Source organism: Cryptomeria japonica, chromosome 3 (genome assembly GCF_030272615.1).
Source record: "Cryptomeria japonica chromosome 3, Sugi_1.0, whole genome shotgun sequence".
Lineage (NCBI taxonomy): Eukaryota > Viridiplantae > Streptophyta > Pinopsida > Cupressales > Cupressaceae > Cryptomeria > Cryptomeria japonica.
The window spans coordinates 336,151,903-336,166,371 of record NC_081407.1 but is presented as its reverse complement, the minus strand read 5'-3'; the positions used below and the strand labels follow the sequence as shown (position 1 = coordinate 336,166,371).

General features: G+C 31.7%; 1 long non-coding RNA gene across 1 annotated transcript; it reads right to left on the bottom strand.

Moving 5' to 3' along the window:
- Positions 1-2,780: 2,780 nt before the first annotated feature.
- On the bottom strand, positions 2,781-3,450 carry LOC131067195 (uncharacterized). The gene is made up of 2 exons (XR_009111786.2): positions 3,254-3,450; positions 2,781-3,154 (listed from the first exon to the last, which is right to left on the bottom strand). It is a non-coding gene; the product is annotated as an uncharacterized LOC131067195 (long non-coding RNA).
- Between the last annotated feature and the right edge of the window lie 11,019 nt (positions 3,451-14,469).

Genomic DNA, 14,469 nt, shown 5'->3' with positions numbered 1-14,469 from the left:
GTTGTGTTCATCATATTGTTGGGGTATGACTCATACATACGTAGCCAAGTAGAGAAATACTTGATGTACATGTAATCACTCCACAAGTGTCAAGTGTATCTATGCATGTGTACATAATAGCCGAAGTATAGTAAAATCACCTAATAGGGTCCAATATCACATAGATAGTTTTATTGTATTTAACTAATCTAGATCATATTATCATTTCATTTCAACATGAATATTAATATAATCACATTTAATCCACATTTATCTAATATCTCACACATCCCTAAATTGAAGCATCATAATAAGAATAGGTTTGTTATCACTTCACATGCCTCACATAAAATATCACCACATAAGAATACATGAAGTCCTCACGAGGAACTTGGCAAATAACATACATGTATCACAAACAAAATAAAACCAATAACCGACATGTTGAGGAACACCATCTCGAATATGCGGGTAGTCCATACACACTATGAATCATAAAACACTAGTCACAAGGAACATAATGAAGTAGAAACAACAACAACATCAAATCACTTAGAAACAAAAAGGCACAACCACAACCTATCCATCCCTAGATACATAGTCAAACTAAGGCTAAAAACAATCCATCTACAATTTGCAAACAAGAAAAGCATTATATTGCTTTTATAAATATGAAATTTTTGAAAGCCTGGATATTTTTGTCTTGTTGTCTGTGTAAATTCCTTGGTACGTATGATGCAAAATGTGGATATTTTTGTCTTGTTGTCTATGCAAATGCCTTGGTATGCAAGATGCAAAATGACAACTAGTTGCAAGACATGTGTCCTTAAGAAAATGACAAAACATTAAGAAGACATGAACATGCATCCTACCTTTAAAGATAAGATTGTCCAAGAATTTTTCCCTTTCTTTACAAATAGAAAAATAAAAAGCTTCCAAGCTTAAAAGAAATGCACTAATAAAAAAAAAATTATAATATGAAAAAAAAGGTCTTCATATTGATTTCTAAACAAAATAAATCCTAAATAATCACATGAAACAAATAATATCAGAGATCTAGTAATTTCCATCTTCACCCCAAATCCCTTGTGCTTGATCTTTAATTCTCTCTAATATCTACCTATTTTTTCATTATTATTATTTTAAAAAAATTTGAACTTAATACCATCTTGTTGCTATTTATTCAAGCACACTATAAGACTCTAATCCCTTCTTAAGGTATTCCATTAAGGCATTCCATGATTTTAGGCCATTAAGAACGATGCAAAAGTAGCGAAAAAGTACTAGGGAGTCGGACCCACTTAAATGTGGTCTTGCACGTGCTTGCGTAAGCCTGAAACTTTGTTCAGTTAGATAATGATTCTTTTGGACGATTCGGTTTGGAATCTTTCAGAGAAGACTTTGAGCATGCATCTACTTTACCTAATCTTTTCTTTTTCGGTGCCTTTGTCCTTGTCATGTTTTACATGGAGATAATTAGACTATTTTGTATTGTCCTAATCTGAGAGTTTCAAATTTTAGAATATTTGAGTGTCATACATGTAAAACAATGGAGATTGATTATTTTTAAGGTTCCTGTATATCACTTGATTTATTTTATTCAATCGTTTGATTATTTTTAAGGCTTCTGTATATCACTTGTTTTATTTTATTCAACCATTTATTAGAAAAATGTTAAGTGTAGGTTTTATTAATCATTGGGCATCATTTTGTTTAACTGGCCTTACTAGGTAGTGTAAGGGGTACTGAACACTTTTTTTTTGTGAAAACAACTGTGCAGAAAATCCTGGAAACCTCCTTGTGGAGCCTTCAGGTATGGCAATGGTGGGGCTGACATTTCTATTCATACTGCAAGTGCAGTCCTAATGATTTCAGGATTTCTTTATTGCCAAATGGTATTCAATATAATTGAAACTTTCAAACTGGTGGTTTTCTACAGGGTAGAAAGATAAATAAATATTTTTTCTCGAGTTGAAAGATTCTAATAACCCCGGTCTCACAGATTTTTAGGAAATCTGTCAGTTTTATGGTCGTTGAAAGCAGGGAACTTAATGAAACCGCTTTCCAGTAAATTTATTTGCATTTGCGATATTCAAGAAAATTTAATAACAATAATTATGTCTACTGATATATTACTGTTTGGCTTCTTTTTATACAGATCACAGTAAAGATTCTCCTCTTTCTGATAATAGATTATTACAAATATGGATTCAAAAATATATACAATTGATTTTAGAAACAATACTGTAAAAAAACATTCATTCCAACAATCTTTCAATTTTCACTCTAAAATTTTAGATATGAAACATAATAAGAAGATTTCAGATTTTAGAAACAATCTGTTAAATACTTCAATACTACATAAATTGTAGTTGAATTTTCATCCAAAAAATTCTAAATATTGAGCATAATAAGAAGACTTTAGGACAGACTGTTTCAATCTTCCACTTAACTAGAAAATTTTACAACAGGCCTGAATTTTCAGCTCCCCTCTCTAAGAGTGCCACAAATCTACCTTGTAAATAGTAAGTGTTTCAGATCATTGAAATAATTCTTCCATTGGAGAGCTGTATAATTATTAACAGTTTCTTTTTCACAGATTTCAACAAAAACTTTTAGACATTTCAATTTCTCTGACCTTAAGCAGTTCATAATAACAATTTTCTTGAAAAAATCAGATACAAAAACTGAAAAACCAATTATTTCTTCCTGAACCAGAATCAAAAGCAAAGCTATTATAATGAAATTTTCAAGATACTTAAAAGAGAGGAATCAAACAAAGCCCTAACAAAAGAACAGAGTGAAACAAATATTTCTTTAAAATATAGCCATTTCACAAGACCTCCTGGATTACAATAGTATGGACAGATCCTATTGAAATTTCTTTCTAAATAACTAAAATCAAGCCATCCATTTCATGAGGACTCCTGGATTACAATACTATTAACAGATCACATCAAAATTTATTTATTCTACTACCAAAGCGGTTTTGAGCCCGATTTATCAGCACTCTTGAGCGTTTTAGCAATCAATTTCTGCGCACGCTTACTATTTGCTTCGACCTTCATACTCTCCGTCCGATCCATTCGTAAGTACACTGTTTTCTTCGATTTATCCTCCTTAAACCTAGATTTTAGAGCCGAAACAAAGCTTCTCATTCCCATCTTCAAGATTCCTACAAGCATTTACATGCACATATTATTTAACAGTAGAAAAACAACCTAAAATCAACACAAAAACAAAAAAAGATCACAGCTAGGGCCTGCAAGCGTACAGGAATTGTAGGCGAGATGAAGATTCGAACACGAGACGTGCCCTGCATCGGCGTTATACAATGTGAAGCAAAAACCAACGGAAACATCTATTTAATAAAAGAGAGTGTATTCTTTATGTTTTTTCAACGGCCGTTTTCTTGACTATAATTTCTATTATAGTGAAAGTGAGAGTTCTTTTAACATGCAGGCATCTGGACTTCAAAGCGAAATGAGTGGAGTGGAAAAAGGTTCATGCATTTTGTTTGGATGTATGTATTTAATTTTTATTTATTTATTAATTGATTGGTTTCCCTTTATTTAGTGGAATATGAGTCCAAATCTTTAATGGGTTTTGTCAGCACTAGATCAATAAATATAGGTTATATTTAGTGTTTATCTCATCATATTATATTATATTATATTATATTTGTTAGGTTTCAATATTTTATTTAATATTGTAGATGGATTTCATATCTAATTGAAATTATGGTAGATGGATTTCATATTTAATTGAAATTATTGTAGAACATTATTATTATATTTTTATATGTTAGACTAACATGTCATTGATTAAAAAAATATATTTTCAATTATTGAAATTAGAAATGTGTTTATAATTATATTTAAATCTAATTAATGATATACACTTAATTAAATATTTAAGACTCATTAATTAAATATTTAAGATTTTATATATTTAAGACTCATTAATTAATTGGTTGAAATGAATTGATAGAGATTGAAATTAAATATATGTTGAAAATATTAATGAGATAGATTAGAATTAAGTATTTTGAAATTGGTGAAAGATGAGATTTGATTCTTATCATGCTTTAACAAAGACTTCCAAATATATAATTAAAATTTAGATTTTGGATTAAAAAGTTGAGATGAGTGAGACCTAACCATTAGAGGGTCTTGGAGTTAATCACAACAATGACCACATCCAAGGCATGATACTATTGTGAGTAGAAGCAAAAATTTAATACATGCGTTAACTATTTGAGATAGTGAAAACTTGGTGACACTAAGGAGCACCATAGGGCTTGCTATAGAAAGATATATGTTTAGAAATTTATTATGTTTTATTTAAGTCACAAGATTAGTTAATAGTAATATGGGAGATAAAGGATAGAAATGAATATGTCATAAGATAATTTTTTAATACACATACCCTTAGATGTGTAATTTAGATTTTTGACACCTACACTAACAATTAATGGTCAAATTCTATAGTTATCAACTAAAAAGAAAGATGTGGTTGAGTTTGTAATTATATTTAGAAAATAGAAATATAGATGTAATCTACTCTAAGATAGAAAACTAATAAAAAACAAAGTCAAAAGGACAAAAAGATATAATTAAAAAATGTTAGATTAAATATTCTAAAATAATAATTATATTAAAATTATATAACTAAAACATCAACCTAAAATAATGAGAAAAAGAAAAGAAAATATTAAACTATATTATTAATTTGATGAGGTCACCTACTTATGACCTTATTGATTTGTATCATATAAGGGATGAAGTCACCTACTTTTGACCATTCATAATTAGATTATAATTTTAGACTAGAATATTTATGCATATTGATTGAATTTTTAAAATCACAACCAAAAGACTTCATAATTGACCGTTACCATACACTTACACATGCACCCATTTAGGTTAATAAAATTTATAAAAAGAACAAGCCTCCTAAAAAAATACACTATATTGAGTATTTAGTCTTAGGAAGATGGGGTGAATGGACTAATGTAATATTTTTGGGTGTTAAAGTCATCACTCTTCTTTATGGTTGTTTTTTACACATCACTATCAATTTTTTATCATTATTTAGTCTTTCAAAAAGAAATTATTGAAATGTTGTATGGGGAGGCTCTATTTGAATATAATTCTCCTTTCTTAAGAGACAAAAAAAAAACTATTGTGAGTAGAAGTAAATATTTAGTACATGTGTAACACTATTTGTTTGATGTATATTTGAGATAGGTAAAACTTGGTAGCAAGTTTAGTTAATAGTAATATGAGAGATAAAGAGTAAAAATGAATGTCAATTAAAGTGGTGACAATGAATCTCACTAAGATGATGGCTAAATCTTGCTAAAGCTTAATGTAATTTGATAGGTGGTTGTATTGATAATGCCTTTATGGGCTCCCTAAAATGGATATCAATTTGTTAATGTTTGTTTCTTATGGATTCCTAAAGCCAATAGATAATAGATAAGGAATAATGGACAATTCTTACAAAATGAAAAATGCTTGTTGATACTTTATAATCTCTAATTCATCATATTTTTATTTTATTCTAATTATGGTGAAGGTGTCATAAAATGATGTCTTAATACACATAACCTTAGTAGATGCATAATTTAGATTTTTGACACCTCTCCTAACAAGTAACTATTAAATTCTACAGTTGTAAACTAAAAAGAAAGATGTGGTTGACCTTGTAATTATATTTAGAGAATATAAATGTAGATACAATCTAGTATAGGATAGAAAAATTAATTAAAAAAGCTAGGTCAAAAGGATATAAAAATGAAATTAAAAAGTATCGGATTAAATATGATAAAATAATAATTATATTAAAATTTTATAACTAAAACATCAACCTTAAATAATTAGAAAATAAAAAATATATACACTTTTCTTTTCTATCATAATATATATCTAGATTATTAATTTGGTGACATCCCCTACTTATGACCTTATTGATTTGTATCATATCTAAGAGATGAGGTCGCTTATTTATGACCATTCAAATTTTTAGATTATATATATGATTGTTACCCTATGCTTACACATACACCCATTTATGTTAATAAAATTTATAAAAAGAACAAGTCTCTTAAAAAAACATTAGATTGAGTATTTGGTCTCAAGATAATGGGGGAAATGGACTAATCTAGTATTTTTGGGTGTTTAAGTCATCATTCTTTCTCTTTATGGTTGTCTTTTACACATCACTGTCAAATTTTTACTATTATTTAATCTTTCAAACAAAAATTATTGGAATGTCATATGGGGGAGGCTCTATTTGAATATAATATTCTTTTCTTAATAGAAAAATATTTTTTTACTAAGAGATAAAAATCAAATATGTTTAGTGGAAATAAATAAATTATAGGGTGATATTTAATTTAATAAACAAGGAATGATACAAAATAGATGATATTATAAAGTATATCTAATATTAGACATGAATGTAATGTCTTTTTATTAATGACTTTGGGATATAACTCAGGTCTATGTCTTTTCGTAAGATAAGTATGTGACTACAAATGTGTGTCTATGCTTCGAATTCATTTTAGGAATCTATAGGGTTCCATCTTGCAATCTCACTTGATATTCAATCTCATATTCTACCTTTTTTATAAAAATTTTAAGGTTACTAGAATTATAAATAACCTAATTAGGTTTTTGCATGACTAAGTCATGAGGGATCTTTGTCTTAATCACCACCTTAGAGTTAAACAATATAAAAAATAGAAAACAAGCACCAAAGATGCAAATTATTCACTTTTATTATAGCAGATTGAAATATATTTTTTTAATTACATCTTCAATATGTGTGGTAGATGCATCTTTCCTTGTGTTTAATCAATAAAGATGATCTCTTACATACACAAGCATTTTGCTCATATTCTTATTTTGGTATTTTGAGTATTACTACATATTTGTCATAGATTAAGTGCTGAAAATTATGTGCAATTTGATGTTCAAAGTTAGATCAAATCTAATTGTGCACATGAATATTCAAGGGTAGAAAAAATGTTTTCATAAGAAGCCATAGCACCATGGCATGCATCAAAGTGGCTACTAATATAAAGGAAAGGTACAATGTACCAATGTTGGTATCCCCCACTTATTTCATCAGTTTAAATATAATCAATGTTGGATCAGGGATAGATGACACACTCTTGAATATTCTTACAAATAAATAGGGAAAGGCCTTTGGAACATCAAATGAACCATTTTAAACACTAGTTAAAATCTCACCCAATTGCCCACATATATTACACCACTACAACTTAAGAGAACTTTATTTCTCATCTAAATTATATAATTATAACCCTTGTGAATTACATACTCCATCCAGAGGATTTTTCTATTCTAGAGTAGTCATAGAAATATTGATCTAGTATAGGAATTCAAAATCTACAAGATGATAGGGCCAAGAATTTAGGACCACCAGCCAAACAATTCCTAAACAACCACTTTTCACCTACTCATGCTTCTAAAGGTATTTTTAATTTTTTTATAGCTTTGATATAGGGTAAGTGCTAATAGGCCAACGTTGATTGATGTTCCAAGTTAGATAAATATATAAAAGGTAGAAAAGTATTTTTTCCCTACGAATCTTTGGCATTACGACATGCAAAAAAGTGAGCATTAATATTATAAAGGAAAGGAACAATGTATAATTATTGGAAAGCCCTACTTGTGTTATTGGTTTAATTTTAGCCATTATAGATTAAGGATGGATACAAAGCCTTGAGGATTATCACACATAACATGGGGAAAATTTCTCAAACATCTCTTTAACCATATAAAATACTAGCCATAATCTCGTCCAATATCCCATGTCCAATACACCATTGCAATTCAAGAACACTCCATTTTGTTGGATATTTCTACTACTAGGATATGTTGTTGTTATTGATGTCAACATATTCCTGTGTTTTGGTGTTGCAGTGAATTATTTTGGTGATCTGGTGATTGTAGTGAGTTGATCTGGTTGGTTTATCTATTTGGGATACTATAATACTTCGTTTCTTATTGGTTTCAATGAACTAGAAGTTTACTTTATCATATCATTTGATCTAGTTTGAGGTTTTGTCTTTCTGTTCAGGGGCTAGTAGAGTTTGGTATTTGATTCGGTGATCTTCGGTATGATCATATCTTGTGTTGTGGATTTGGGAGAATGTTTTGGATGTTCGTGTGTATCTTCCTTTTAAATGGATTATGATTTGGTGCTCCGAAAGCTATCTTTCTTATCCTAGTTGTTGTTGTTGAGTGCTCTTGAATGTTATCATGTTGATCAATGGAGATTTGAATAAGTTGTGTTGGTGCAGCTATTGTGGATGGTTCTAATGTTCTTTTTGGTGTTTCTTAATCATTTTCTATTTGCTTTGTTAGTCTGCATTGATTATTGTGCAAATTCTTGATGATCTTCGTGGTTTGATGATACTCTTTGTGTTATGCGGTATTTTGGTGGTGTACTATGTTGCAGTTGATCTTAGCAAGATTTTTGGTGGTGGTGTATGTTTGAGAAGTTGATTTAGGTCCTTGATATGTCGTCTATGGCATTGTATTGGTCCAATGGTTGATTTATGTATCGTGTGATGTAATTTTATAACTAGGTGCTATGGGTGTGGCCAACCTTATAGTCAAGGTTGATGATATGTATAAATGGGTGTAATATTCATGTAATTGTGTGGTTGGTGTTGAGTCTGCATTATTAGAGAGTGGTTTATGTGCGAACAAGTAAATTAATCTTTCAGTGTGGTGTGTTGAGCAAAGATTGGTGAAGGGCAGACATTTGAGCTTAACCAGAACTATCATCAGGCATTGGTAGATGCTATTTTTGTAGTTCATTCTTTCTAGATTGTAGTTTGAATCCTTTTGTAAGGTAGTGAACCTTCCTTGAGGGTTGGAGCCTTCAGGGTCATTGTAATTTGAGCAATGAGCTCTAGACAGTTTTCTTGAATGCATGTGCATTCCCCATTGTAATATTTACACATACTACTGCAGAGTATCATCTCATTGTGGGTAGGTTCCCACTATGATTTTTCTCTTAACCAAGTTTTCCACGTAAAAGATATCGGTGTTATGTGTGTTTCTATTATTGTTGTTATCTTTCTTTTTGTTGCAGTTGATCAGATATGAGATTGTGCTTCATTTCTCTTATCTAGTGAAAACTGATTAACCCCCCCCCCTCTCAGTTTCACTTCTTGTTGTTGCCAACACATTTCACATCCCAACTATATAATTTTAGAACCCATGAATTTTCTACATCATCCTAAGGAATTTACAATACTATATTATCTATAGAAAGATTGATCTATTGGAGATTTTTGGAGCTTTTTGATAGCATGAATTTGTATGTACTCAAACAAGAACCTAGAGCATGGTATGCAAGACTAGATAGATATTTGTGACAGAAAAACTTTAGGAAAGTAACTACAAATAGTAATCTCTATTTCAAGGTTGAAGACATTAAGTTATTGATTATCGTTGTTTATGTTGATGACATTATCTTTGGAGGAAGTCATGAATTGTGTAAAGAATTTGTAGAATAGATGCAAAAAGAATTTTTTAGATTTCTATGTTTGGAGAGATGCCATTCTTTAATGGTCTTAAAGTTACCTAATTGAATGATAAAATCATTATTTCTCAAGCTAAGTATGTTACAGAGATGTTAAAGAAGTTAGATGTGGATAATTGTAAACCTATTAGTACTCGTTTAGTTGTTGGATGCAAATTTGAAAAAGATGATACATCTCCAGATTTTGATCAGAATAAGTACAAATCTATGATTGGAGGATTGTTATATCTTACCACCTCTAGACCAAATATTATGCAAGTTGTGTATTAGGTTGCAATATTTCAAGCTAGTCTAAATAAAACTTGTGATCAAGCAGTGAAGAGGATTTTTAGATATCTAAAAGGAACTTGATACTTTGGCCTATGGTACAAGAAGGATGGAGATTTCATGTTGAAAGCATATATAGATGCTAATTGGGTTGAAAGTATTGATGACATGAAAAGTACTAGTTGTGGTACATTCATTTTGGGAGACATATCTGGTTTCATGGATGAGTAAGAATCAATAATTAGTCATTATCCATTGTATAAGTTGATATATTATTGCATCATCTTGTTGTACTCAAGTTTTGTGGATGAAGAAAACTCTTAAGGAAAGTAGAGTGGTATATGATGAACTTATTCCTGTTATCTATGATAATACTAGTGCTATAAACATTTCAAAGAATCTTGTTATGCATTGAAGAACTAAACATATCTCAATCCGTTATCATTTCTTAAGAGATAAGGTTGCAGAGAAATAATTCAAACTAGAATACATTTCCACAATAGAGTAGTGTAGCGTCATAAATTGTACGCACTTGCTAAAGTGGTACAATTTCACACCTAGTTTAGCACCCGCCTTGGCGCATTTTGCATTTTGCATTACATTTCCCCTTTAGCACTTAATTAATCAAATTAATTAGGTCTAAGGTCCTATTTCATCATCTTCCACATCATAAAGTTGGGCCCTTTCATTAAAGTGTGCCCCTTTCATTTTATTCCTCCAATACATCATTTAATCAAAAACCCTAATTACGTCCTATTTTGAACTTGGGGGCTTGATTTCGGGGGTCAAAACATCTCGAAATCAGCTGTAACTTCGGGATTCTCTCTAAAATCATCATATCCGACGGCCCTGAAAATTTGGTGAAAAGTTGTCGAGACCATGGCGCCCGGAGTGCACATGGTCCCGGACATTTTTCCCAAAATTTTAGGAGCACGATCCAATAATAAAATAAAGCTTAACCCCAAGAAATTGGCGGGATATTCAATCTCTAGGTTGGCCAAAAGTTGAAATTAAGACCTAGGGTTTCATATATAAGAGCTCTCTTTCTTCATTTGAAAGGATCCAAATTTTGGCTTTTGAGGACCTTCTATGCAGTGAAAGAGAAGATCTTTGAAGACTTCAATAACATTCAACATCCATCCATCAAGCATTCATCAATTTCATTCATTTAGGGCTTGGGACACATTGAAGAACAATAGGAGATTACCGACTGAAGATTGGCTTGTACTCCTCCCTTAAGGGTTGGGTATGATTTCATGTTGTTTTCATGTCTTTGTATAAGCTTCAATATATCCTTTATTCATGCTTTAGATCACTTTGCATCTTGATTTAGAGCATTTACATTATCATTTACAAGCAATTAGGGTTTACTTTCTAGGTTGCTCTAGTTTGCTTTCTTGCATTTAAGGACCTTGCACACACACTAGGTCTGCACACACAATACATTTTACAATACAACTTGGCTATTCGTGGAGGTGGAAATCACCGAAGCGGTGGTTTGACTAAGGCAAAACCCTATATAGCCGCCCATACCCTTTTCAGATATAAGTGCAGGTTTCAGGACTCGGACGACGCCGCAGGTGACAGATCCAGGAAAAGCAGGTCAAGATAGCACTCCACACCAAATTGCAGAGCAAAAGACCAGGACAGGGGCGTGGGGCGCCCTGGTCCTGCCAGGAAAGGGGCGCTGGGCACCCTGGTCCCTTGGACAGGGGCGCTGGGCGCCCTGGTCCTCCTAACAGACAGCATTTTCAGCATTTTTGACAACTTTTTCCAGAGTGCAAAACAGCAGTTTCTGGAGCAACTTTTTCCAGAGTGCAAAACAGCAGTTTCTGGAGCAGTTTCAGGGGCAGAATCAAGACAGTGGCGCCCGCGCCCCCGTCCCGAACATTTTTAGTCAGATTTTAACTCCTGGTACGCATTTGCATTCTTGTCTTATCCTTGTATTTACAGCTTTCCATTGTTTAAGTTCAATTCTGCAATCTTGTCATTAGTTCATACTTGCATTTTGGGGTTAGGAATTGAACTTGCATCATTTTATCTTTCATTTGCAACAAAGGAATAGAAATCCTAATAGGTAGCTCGTGGCTCTCTCTTCCACAAAAAGAAGTAGCCAATTGTGTGATACCTCTAGGCTCTTTCGTATTCCACAAGTGTGTGATTGAAAGTGAGATTAGGGCATGTTTGCTTAGTGTCACTTTTTCCCCCACACAAGTAGATATCAAAAAAATTTACTAAGGCTTTGGTGAAGGATAATTTTTACTATCTAAGGCAGAAGTTAGGGGTTATTGCCCCTCTTTTTTCTAACTAGATTCATTTTAGTGGTGCATCCTTCTAGGGGAAGACTTAGCGATTATCCTTGTCTCCTGGATTGATGGTGTTGTTTCTCTCAAGGGAAGTAGTGGTGTGGATTGGTCAGTATGGTTTGCAACACCCTTTGTCATTGTTGTCAAAGGGGGAGAGAGTTGTTGTGAGATTTTTGGGGAGAGAATTGTTGTGATATTATTATGATCAAGTGATGTGTTGTGTTGTCTATAAAAACATTGTATTAGCACCATCATCAATGACAAAGGGGGGGATTGTTGCAGATTTTTGATAGCATGAGCTTATATGGTTGTCATCATAGTCATTAATGTCAAACTTGGTTATCTGAATGGATGTTGGCCAAGATATTATTTTGGTTGTTGTGGAATTTTTCTTTATGTTGCAGTTAATATTTTTAGTGTTGGTTGTGTCATCCTATATTTAGGGTGGTCTAGAAAGCTTTTGCTGCCCGCTAGATATGTTGCCAAATGTGTTATGGTTTAGTGGATCATATACTTTTGGTCCAGATATGTGGTGGAAAATATGTTGAGATGCTCTTTTGGATCTCTCCATGGCATGTGGAAATATGCCTTGAGTATTTTTTATTGGAACAAGTTATGTGACCAACTAGTTGTTATTTATACACGTTACGTTTGGTAACAGATTTGGAGTATGTGTTACCATGTACGGATTGTTGTATCAATCGTGGAAGGATGTATTTCAATATTTTTTGGTTCCCTCTTTCTCCTGGAGTAGACCAATTTAAGTATTTTAGATCTGGGAGACTTATTTTGTATAATATTGTTTATTTTATTTTGGTCAATCCTTAATTATGATTTCAGTGTTGTATTCTATATTTAGGATGTATGAATGGATGAATTGTAGTGTGAATATAAAATGAAGTGTGTGACAAGTGTATGTGAAGTATTTTCAAGTAGATTTGATTTTGTGGTGATGTGAAAGTTGTTTTGAGAAGAGTTTTGAAGGTGATATATTTTGTAAGACAATGTGTTGTGACAGTGAATATTATCATAGATGTTTTCCATGATGTTGATCGCTTGATCCATTTTTTCAAGGATAATTTCATGTTCGGGAAAATCCTTCTCAATTTTAATTTAGCTATTTCATTTGTTGTTGATTGAGTCTTTTGACAGTAGTTTGTATCTTGTCCTGAATAAGTGATCTTTAGTTGAGCAATTCCTCTTTGTATCTTGCCTAAGGTTGTGCACCTTAGTTCTGTAAGTCCTTTAAGTGTTTCAATGTTCCTTATCATTAATCCTAAAATGTTGTAAACATTGTTATTTATATTGTGAGTTAGATTTTCACCTTGGTTTTTCCCTATTTGGGTTTTCCACATAAATTTGGTGTTCATGTGTTGATCGTTGATGCTTATGTGTTGATGGTTAATGTGTTATTTCTAGGTAAGTTAATGTCATTTATTAATAATTGATTTTGATGTTCCAGATTGATTCACCCCCCCCCCCCACCCTCTCAATCCTATTAAGTGTTCAACATGATCCAAAATGGGAATTCAAATTTGGCATGATGAAAAAGCCAAGAATTCATAACTATCAATCAAAACATTTACATACAACCATTTCCAATTACTTCTGCTATTAAAATATAGTGTAAACAACCATTTCCACCTACTAGTGCTACTAAAGTATAAAGTAGAAAATCTTTTCCACCTACCGATTCTTAGATAACCATTTCATAAAATAAGATACCTAGAGTCTATACAATCTACACTAACTATCAATAGATTAAATTAATTTGGAAAACTCACAAAAATGTCCTCCCTCTACAACAATTCTCATTAAATTAATTTTTTGGGGGAAACTATTGTGGATTGGATAAAATATGTATAAACAATGGCATGTGTTCCTTGGGTGATTCCATAATACTATGTCCCACTTCTAGGACATCCTAATTTTTTCTTGAAATGACATATATTTTAGGAAATTTAATGATTTAAGCCTTGAGAGGTTCCATTTAAAATTATTCAATTGAATAGGTTTAGATCGAACCCCCTTGGGTAGAACCCCTCTAGTAAATTAAATTGTAACTGCAATGGAGTCTTCTTTGCACATGTCTATCAAAATTCTAACAAACAATCATTTTTGCTTTTGATTTTGGGATATCAAATAAGTACTTGTTATAAGATTTCTAAAAAGTATAATTTTGTGCATTTAGTTTATTATTATATTTATTTTTAATTTCTTGCAAATATAGGTTTTTTTACTAAAAAATAAGGTCTTTGTTTCACGTATGTGGAAAAATAGAAAATTAGAGAAAAAAATTCAAAAAAATATATTCTCTAGGTATTGATGT